The following is a 5,000-nucleotide window of genomic DNA, read 5'->3' on the forward strand; positions in this document are numbered from 1 at the left end:
AGATGAAGTTGCATAAGTAGTCTTGATGAGAGCTCTGCAATGGCTTACGGTCACACTACCCTGAGAACGCCCGATCTCGTCTGATCTCGGAAGCTAAGCAGGGTTTGGCCTGGTTAGTACTTGGATGGGAGACCACCTGGGAATACCAGGTGCTGTAAGCTTTTCCCCTCTTGCTTCCATTACCATGGTCTTGTTATACATTACTAGTTTGTTATCTGAAACCCAACATAGATGAAGTTGCATAATTAGTCTTGATGAGAGCTCTGCAATGGCTTACGGTCACACTACCCTGAGAACGCCCGATCTCGTCTGATCTCGGAAGCTAAGCAGGGTTTGGCCTGGTTAGTACTTGGATGGGAGACCACCTGGGAATACCAGGTGCTGTAAGCTTTTCCCCTCTTGCTTCCATTACCATGGTCTTGTTATACATTACTAGTTTGTTATCTGAAACCCAACATAGATGAAGTTGCATAAGTAGTCTTGATGAGAGCTCTGCAATGGCTTACGGTCACACTACCCTGAGAACGCCCGATCTCGTCTGATCTCGGAAGCTAAGCAGGGTTTGGCCTGGTTAGTACTTGGATGGGAGACCACCTGGGAATACCAGGTGCTGTAAGCTTTTCCCCTCTTGCTTCCATTACCATGGTCTTGTTATACATTACTAGTTTGTTATCTGAAACCCAACATAGATGAAGTTGCATAAGTAGTCTTGATGAGAGCTCTGCAATGGCTTACGGTCACACTACACTGAGAACGCCCGATCTCGTCTGATCTCGGAAGCTAAGCAGGGTTTGGCCTGGTTAGTACTTGGATGGGAGACCACCTGGGAATACCAGGTGCTGTAAGCTTTTCCCCTCTTGCTTCCATTACCATGGTCTTGTTATACATTACTAGTTTGTTATCTGAAACCCAACATAGATGAAGTTGCATAAGTAGTCTTGATGAGAGCTCTGCAATGGCTTACGGTCACACTACCCTGAGAACGCCCGATCTCGTCTGATCTCGGAAGCTAAGCAGGGTTTGGCCTGGTTAGTACTTGGATGGGAGACCACCTGGGAATACCAGGTGCTGTAAGCTTTTCCCCTCTTGCTTCCATTACCATGGTCTTGTTATACATTACTAGTTTGTTATCTGAAACCCAACATAGATGAAGTTGCATAAGTAGTCTTGATGAGAGCTCTGCAATGGCTTACGGTCACACTACCCTGAGAACGCCCGATCTCGTCTGATCTCGGAAGCTAAGCAGGGTTTGGCCTGGTTAGTACTTGGATGGGAGACCACCTGGGAATACCAGGTGCTGTAAGCTTTTCCCCTCTTGCTTCCATTACCATGGTCTTGTTATACATTACTAGTTTGTTATCTGAAACCCAACATAGATGAAGTTGCATAAGTAGTCTTGATGAGAGCTCTGCAATGGCTTACGGTCACACTACCCTGAGAACGCCCGATCTCGTCTGATCTCGGAAGCTAAGCAGGGTTTGGCCTGGTTAGTACTTGGATGGGAGACCACCTGGGAATACCAGGTGCTGTAAGCTTTTCCCCTCTTGCTTCCATTACCATGGTCTTGTTATACATTACTAGTTTGTTATCTGAAACCCAACATAGATGAAGTTGCATAAGTAGTCTTGATGAGAGCTCTGCAATGGCTTACGGTCACACTACCCTGACAACGCCCGATCTCGTCTGATCTCGGAAGCTAAGCAGGGTTTGGCCTGGTTAGTACTTGGATGGGAGACCACCTGGGAATACCAGGTGCTGTAAGCTTTTCCCCTCTTGCTTCCATTACCATGGTCTTGTTATACATTACTAGTTTGTTATCTGAAACCCAACATAGATGAAGTTGCATAAGTAGTCTTGATGAGAGCTCTGCAATGGCTTACGGTCACACTACCCTGAGAACGCCCGATCTCGTCTGATCTCGGAAGCTAAGCAGGGTTTGGCCTGGTTAGTACTTGGATGGGAGACCACCTGGGAATACCAGGTGCTGTAAGCTTTTCCCCTCTTGCTTCCATTACCATGGTCTTGTTATACATTACTAGTTTGTTATCTGAAACCCAACATAGATGAAGTTGCATAAGTAGTCTTGATGAGAGCTCTGCAATGGCTTACGGTCACACTACCCTGAGAACGCCCGATCTCGTCTGATCTCGGAAGCTAAGCAGGGTTTGGCCTGGTTAGTACTTGGATGGGAGACCACCTGGGAATACCAGGTGCTGTAAGCTTTTCCCCTCTTGCTTCCATTACCATGGTCTTGTTATACATTACTAGTTTGTTATCTGAAACCCAACATAGATGAAGTTGCATAAGTAGTCTTGATGAGAGCTCTGCAATGGCTTACGGTCACACTACCCTGAGAACGCCCGATCTCGTCTGATCTCGGAAGCTAAGCAGGGTTTGGCCTGGTTAGTACTTGGATGGGAGACCACCTGGGAATACCAGGTGCTGTAAGCTTTTCCCCTCTTGCTTCCATTACCATGGTCTTGTTATACATTACTAGTTTGTTATCTGAAACCCAACATAGATGAAGTTGCATAAGTAGTCTTGATGAGAGCTCTGCAATGGCTTACGGTCACACTACCCTGAGAACGCCCGATCTCGTCTGATCTCGGAAGCTAAGCAGGGTTTGGCCTGGTTAGTACTTGGATGGGAGACCACCTGGGAATACCAGGTGCTGTAAGCCTTTCCCCTCTTGCTTCCATTACCATGGTCTTGTTATACATTACTAGTTTGTTATCTGAAACCCAACATAGATGAAGTTGCATAAGTAGTCTTGATGAGAGCTCTGCAATGGCTTACGGTCACACTACCCTGAGAACGCCCGATCTCGTCTGATCTCGGAAGCTAAGCAGGGTTTGGCCTGGTTAGTACTTGGATGGGAGACCACCTGGGAATACCAGGTGCTGTAAGCTTTTCCCCTCTTGCTTCCATTACCATGGTCTTGTTATACATTACTAGTTTGTTATCTGAAACCCAACATAGATGAAGTTGCATAAGTAGTCTTGATGAGAGCTCTGCAATGGCTTACGGTCACACTACCCTGAGAACGCCCGATCTCGTCTGATCTCGGAAGCTAAGCAGGGTTTGGCCTGGTTAGTACTTGGATGGGAGACCACCTGGGAATACCAGGTGCTGTAAGCTTTTCCCCTCTTGCTTCCATTACCATGGTCTTGTTATACATTACTAGTTTGTTATCTGAAACCCAACATAGATGAAGTTGCATAAGTAGTCTTGATGAGAGCTCTGCAATGGCTTACGGTCACACTACCCTGAGAACGCCCGATCTCGTCTGATCTCGGAAGCTAAGCAGGGTTTGGCCTGGTTAGTACTTGGATGGGAGACCACCTGGGAATACCAGGTGCTGTAAGCTTTTCCCCTCTTGCTTCCATTACCATGGTCTTGTTATACATTACTAGTTTGTTATCTGAAACCCAACATAGATGAAGTTGCATAAGTAGTCTTGATGAGAGCTCTGCAATGGCTTACGGTCACACTACCCTGAGAACGCCCGATCTCGTCTGATCTCGGAAGCTAAGCAGGGTTTGGCCTGGTTAGTACTTGGATGGGAGACCACCTGGGAATACCAGGTGCTGTAAGCTTTCCCCTCTTGCTTCCATTACCATGGTCTTCTTATACATTACTAGTTTGTTATCTGAAACCCAACATAGATGAAGTTGCATAAGTAGTCTTGATGAGAGCTCTGCAATGGCTTACGGTCACACTACCCTGAGAACGCCCGATCTCGTCTGATCTCGGAAGCTAAGCAGGGTTTGGCCTGGTTAGTACTTGGATGGGAGACCACCTGGGAATACCAGGTGCTGTAAGCTTTTCCCCTCTTGCTTCCATTACCATGGTCTTGTTATACATTACTAGTTTGTTATCTGAAACCCAACATAGATGAAGTTGCATAAGTAGTCTTGATGAGAGCTCTGCAATGGCTTACGGTCACACTACCCTGAGAACGCCCGATCTCGTCTGATCTCGGAAGCTAAGCAGGGTTTGGCCTGGTTAGTACTTGGATGGGAGACCACCTGGGAATACCAGGTGCTGTAAGCTTTTCCCCTCTTGCTTCCATTACCATGGTCTTGTTATACATTACTAGTTTGTTATCTGAAACCCAACATAGATGAAGTTGCATAAGTAGTCTTGATGAGAGCTCTGCAATGGCTTACGGTCACACTACCCTGAGAACGCCCGATCTCGTCTGATCTCGGAAGCTAAGCAGGGTTTGGCCTGGTTAGTACTTGGATGGGAGACCACCTGGGAATACCAGGTGCTGTAAGCTTTTCCCCTCTTGCTTCCATTACCATGGTCTTGTTATACATTACTAGTTTGTTATCTGAAACCCAACATAGATGAAGTTGCATAAGTAGTCTTGATGAGAGCTCTGCAATGGCTTACGGTCACACTACCCTGAGAACGCCCGATCTCGTCTGATCTCGGAAGCTAAGCAGGGTTTGGCCTGGTTAGTACTTGGATGGGAGACCACCTGGGAATACCAGGTGCTGTAAGCTTTTCCCCTCTTGCTTCCATTACCATGGTCTTGTTATACATTACTAGTTTGTTGTCTGAAACCCAACATAGATGAAGTTGCATAAGTAGTCTTGATGAGAGCTCTGCAATGGCTTACGGTCACACTACCCTGAGAACGCCCGATCTCGTCTGATCTCGGAAGCTAAGCAGGGTTTGGCCTGGTTAGTACTTGGATGGGAGACCACCTGGGAATACCATGTGCTGTAAGCTTTTCCCCTCTTGCTTCCATTACCATGGTCTTGTTATACATTACTAGTTTGTTATCGGAAACCCAACATAGATGAAGTTGCATAAGTAGTCTTGATGAGAGCTCTGCAATGGCTTACGGTCACACTACCCTGAGAACGTCTGATCTCGTCTGATCTCGGAAGCTAAGCAGGGTTTGGCCTGGTTAGTGCTTGGATGGGAGACCACCTGGGAATACCAGGTGCTGTAAGATTTTCCCCTCTTGCTTCCATTACCATGGTCTT

At 46.8% G+C, this 5,000-nt stretch overlaps 21 non-coding genes and 1 pseudogene across 21 annotated transcripts; all 22 read left to right on the forward strand.

The window, feature by feature from the left end:
- The first annotated feature begins 42 nt into the window (after window positions 1-42).
- Window positions 43-161, forward strand: LOC125790982 (5S ribosomal RNA). Its single transcript, XR_007430708.1, has one exon. It is a non-coding gene; the product is annotated as a 5S ribosomal RNA (ribosomal RNA).
- A 110-nt stretch (window positions 162-271) lies between these two features.
- LOC125790983 (5S ribosomal RNA) lies at window positions 272-390 on the forward strand. Its single transcript, XR_007430709.1, has one exon. It is a non-coding gene; the product is annotated as a 5S ribosomal RNA (ribosomal RNA).
- Window positions 391-500: 110 nt separating this feature from the next.
- LOC125790984 (5S ribosomal RNA) lies at window positions 501-619 on the forward strand. Its single transcript, XR_007430710.1, has one exon. It is a non-coding gene; the product is annotated as a 5S ribosomal RNA (ribosomal RNA).
- Window positions 620-729: 110 nt separating this feature from the next.
- On the forward strand, window positions 730-848 carry LOC125792106 (5S ribosomal RNA). Its single transcript, XR_007431838.1, has one exon. It is a non-coding gene; the product is annotated as a 5S ribosomal RNA (ribosomal RNA).
- A 110-nt stretch (window positions 849-958) lies between these two features.
- On the forward strand, window positions 959-1,077 carry LOC125790986 (5S ribosomal RNA). The gene has a single exon (XR_007430712.1). It is a non-coding gene; the product is annotated as a 5S ribosomal RNA (ribosomal RNA).
- Window positions 1,078-1,187: 110 nt separating this feature from the next.
- LOC125790987 (5S ribosomal RNA) lies at window positions 1,188-1,306 on the forward strand. The gene has a single exon (XR_007430713.1). It is a non-coding gene; the product is annotated as a 5S ribosomal RNA (ribosomal RNA).
- A 110-nt stretch (window positions 1,307-1,416) lies between these two features.
- On the forward strand, window positions 1,417-1,535 carry LOC125790988 (5S ribosomal RNA). Its single transcript, XR_007430714.1, has one exon. It is a non-coding gene; the product is annotated as a 5S ribosomal RNA (ribosomal RNA).
- Window positions 1,536-1,645: 110 nt separating this feature from the next.
- Window positions 1,646-1,764, forward strand: LOC125793073 (5S ribosomal RNA). Its single transcript, XR_007432664.1, has one exon. It is a non-coding gene; the product is annotated as a 5S ribosomal RNA (ribosomal RNA).
- Window positions 1,765-1,874: 110 nt separating this feature from the next.
- Window positions 1,875-1,993, forward strand: LOC125790989 (5S ribosomal RNA). Its single transcript, XR_007430715.1, has one exon. It is a non-coding gene; the product is annotated as a 5S ribosomal RNA (ribosomal RNA).
- A 110-nt stretch (window positions 1,994-2,103) lies between these two features.
- Window positions 2,104-2,222, forward strand: LOC125790990 (5S ribosomal RNA). Its single transcript, XR_007430716.1, has one exon. It is a non-coding gene; the product is annotated as a 5S ribosomal RNA (ribosomal RNA).
- A 110-nt stretch (window positions 2,223-2,332) lies between these two features.
- On the forward strand, window positions 2,333-2,451 carry LOC125790991 (5S ribosomal RNA). Its single transcript, XR_007430717.1, has one exon. It is a non-coding gene; the product is annotated as a 5S ribosomal RNA (ribosomal RNA).
- A 110-nt stretch (window positions 2,452-2,561) lies between these two features.
- LOC125792973 (5S ribosomal RNA) lies at window positions 2,562-2,680 on the forward strand. The gene has a single exon (XR_007432564.1). It is a non-coding gene; the product is annotated as a 5S ribosomal RNA (ribosomal RNA).
- A 110-nt stretch (window positions 2,681-2,790) lies between these two features.
- On the forward strand, window positions 2,791-2,909 carry LOC125790992 (5S ribosomal RNA). Its single transcript, XR_007430718.1, has one exon. It is a non-coding gene; the product is annotated as a 5S ribosomal RNA (ribosomal RNA).
- A 110-nt stretch (window positions 2,910-3,019) lies between these two features.
- On the forward strand, window positions 3,020-3,138 carry LOC125790993 (5S ribosomal RNA). The gene has a single exon (XR_007430719.1). It is a non-coding gene; the product is annotated as a 5S ribosomal RNA (ribosomal RNA).
- Window positions 3,139-3,248: 110 nt separating this feature from the next.
- On the forward strand, window positions 3,249-3,367 carry LOC125790994 (5S ribosomal RNA). Its single transcript, XR_007430720.1, has one exon. It is a non-coding gene; the product is annotated as a 5S ribosomal RNA (ribosomal RNA).
- A 110-nt stretch (window positions 3,368-3,477) lies between these two features.
- LOC125790995 (5S ribosomal RNA) lies at window positions 3,478-3,596 on the forward strand. Its single transcript, XR_007430721.1, has one exon. It is a non-coding gene; the product is annotated as a 5S ribosomal RNA (ribosomal RNA).
- Window positions 3,597-3,705: 109 nt separating this feature from the next.
- On the forward strand, window positions 3,706-3,824 carry LOC125790997 (5S ribosomal RNA). The gene has a single exon (XR_007430723.1). It is a non-coding gene; the product is annotated as a 5S ribosomal RNA (ribosomal RNA).
- A 110-nt stretch (window positions 3,825-3,934) lies between these two features.
- LOC125790998 (5S ribosomal RNA) lies at window positions 3,935-4,053 on the forward strand. Its single transcript, XR_007430724.1, has one exon. It is a non-coding gene; the product is annotated as a 5S ribosomal RNA (ribosomal RNA).
- Window positions 4,054-4,163: 110 nt separating this feature from the next.
- Window positions 4,164-4,282, forward strand: LOC125790999 (5S ribosomal RNA). The gene has a single exon (XR_007430725.1). It is a non-coding gene; the product is annotated as a 5S ribosomal RNA (ribosomal RNA).
- Window positions 4,283-4,392: 110 nt separating this feature from the next.
- Window positions 4,393-4,511, forward strand: LOC125791000 (5S ribosomal RNA). Its single transcript, XR_007430726.1, has one exon. It is a non-coding gene; the product is annotated as a 5S ribosomal RNA (ribosomal RNA).
- Window positions 4,512-4,621: 110 nt separating this feature from the next.
- LOC125792257 (5S ribosomal RNA) lies at window positions 4,622-4,740 on the forward strand. Its single transcript, XR_007431989.1, has one exon. It is a non-coding gene; the product is annotated as a 5S ribosomal RNA (ribosomal RNA).
- Window positions 4,741-4,850: 110 nt separating this feature from the next.
- LOC125792695 (5S ribosomal RNA) lies at window positions 4,851-4,969 on the forward strand (annotated as a pseudogene).
- Window positions 4,970-5,000: the final 31 nt, after the last annotated feature.

Source organism: Astyanax mexicanus, unplaced genomic scaffold (genome assembly GCF_023375975.1).
Source record: "Astyanax mexicanus isolate ESR-SI-001 unplaced genomic scaffold, AstMex3_surface scaffold_36, whole genome shotgun sequence".
In the NCBI taxonomy this organism is placed as follows: Eukaryota; Metazoa; Chordata; class Actinopteri; order Characiformes; family Acestrorhamphidae; genus Astyanax; species Astyanax mexicanus.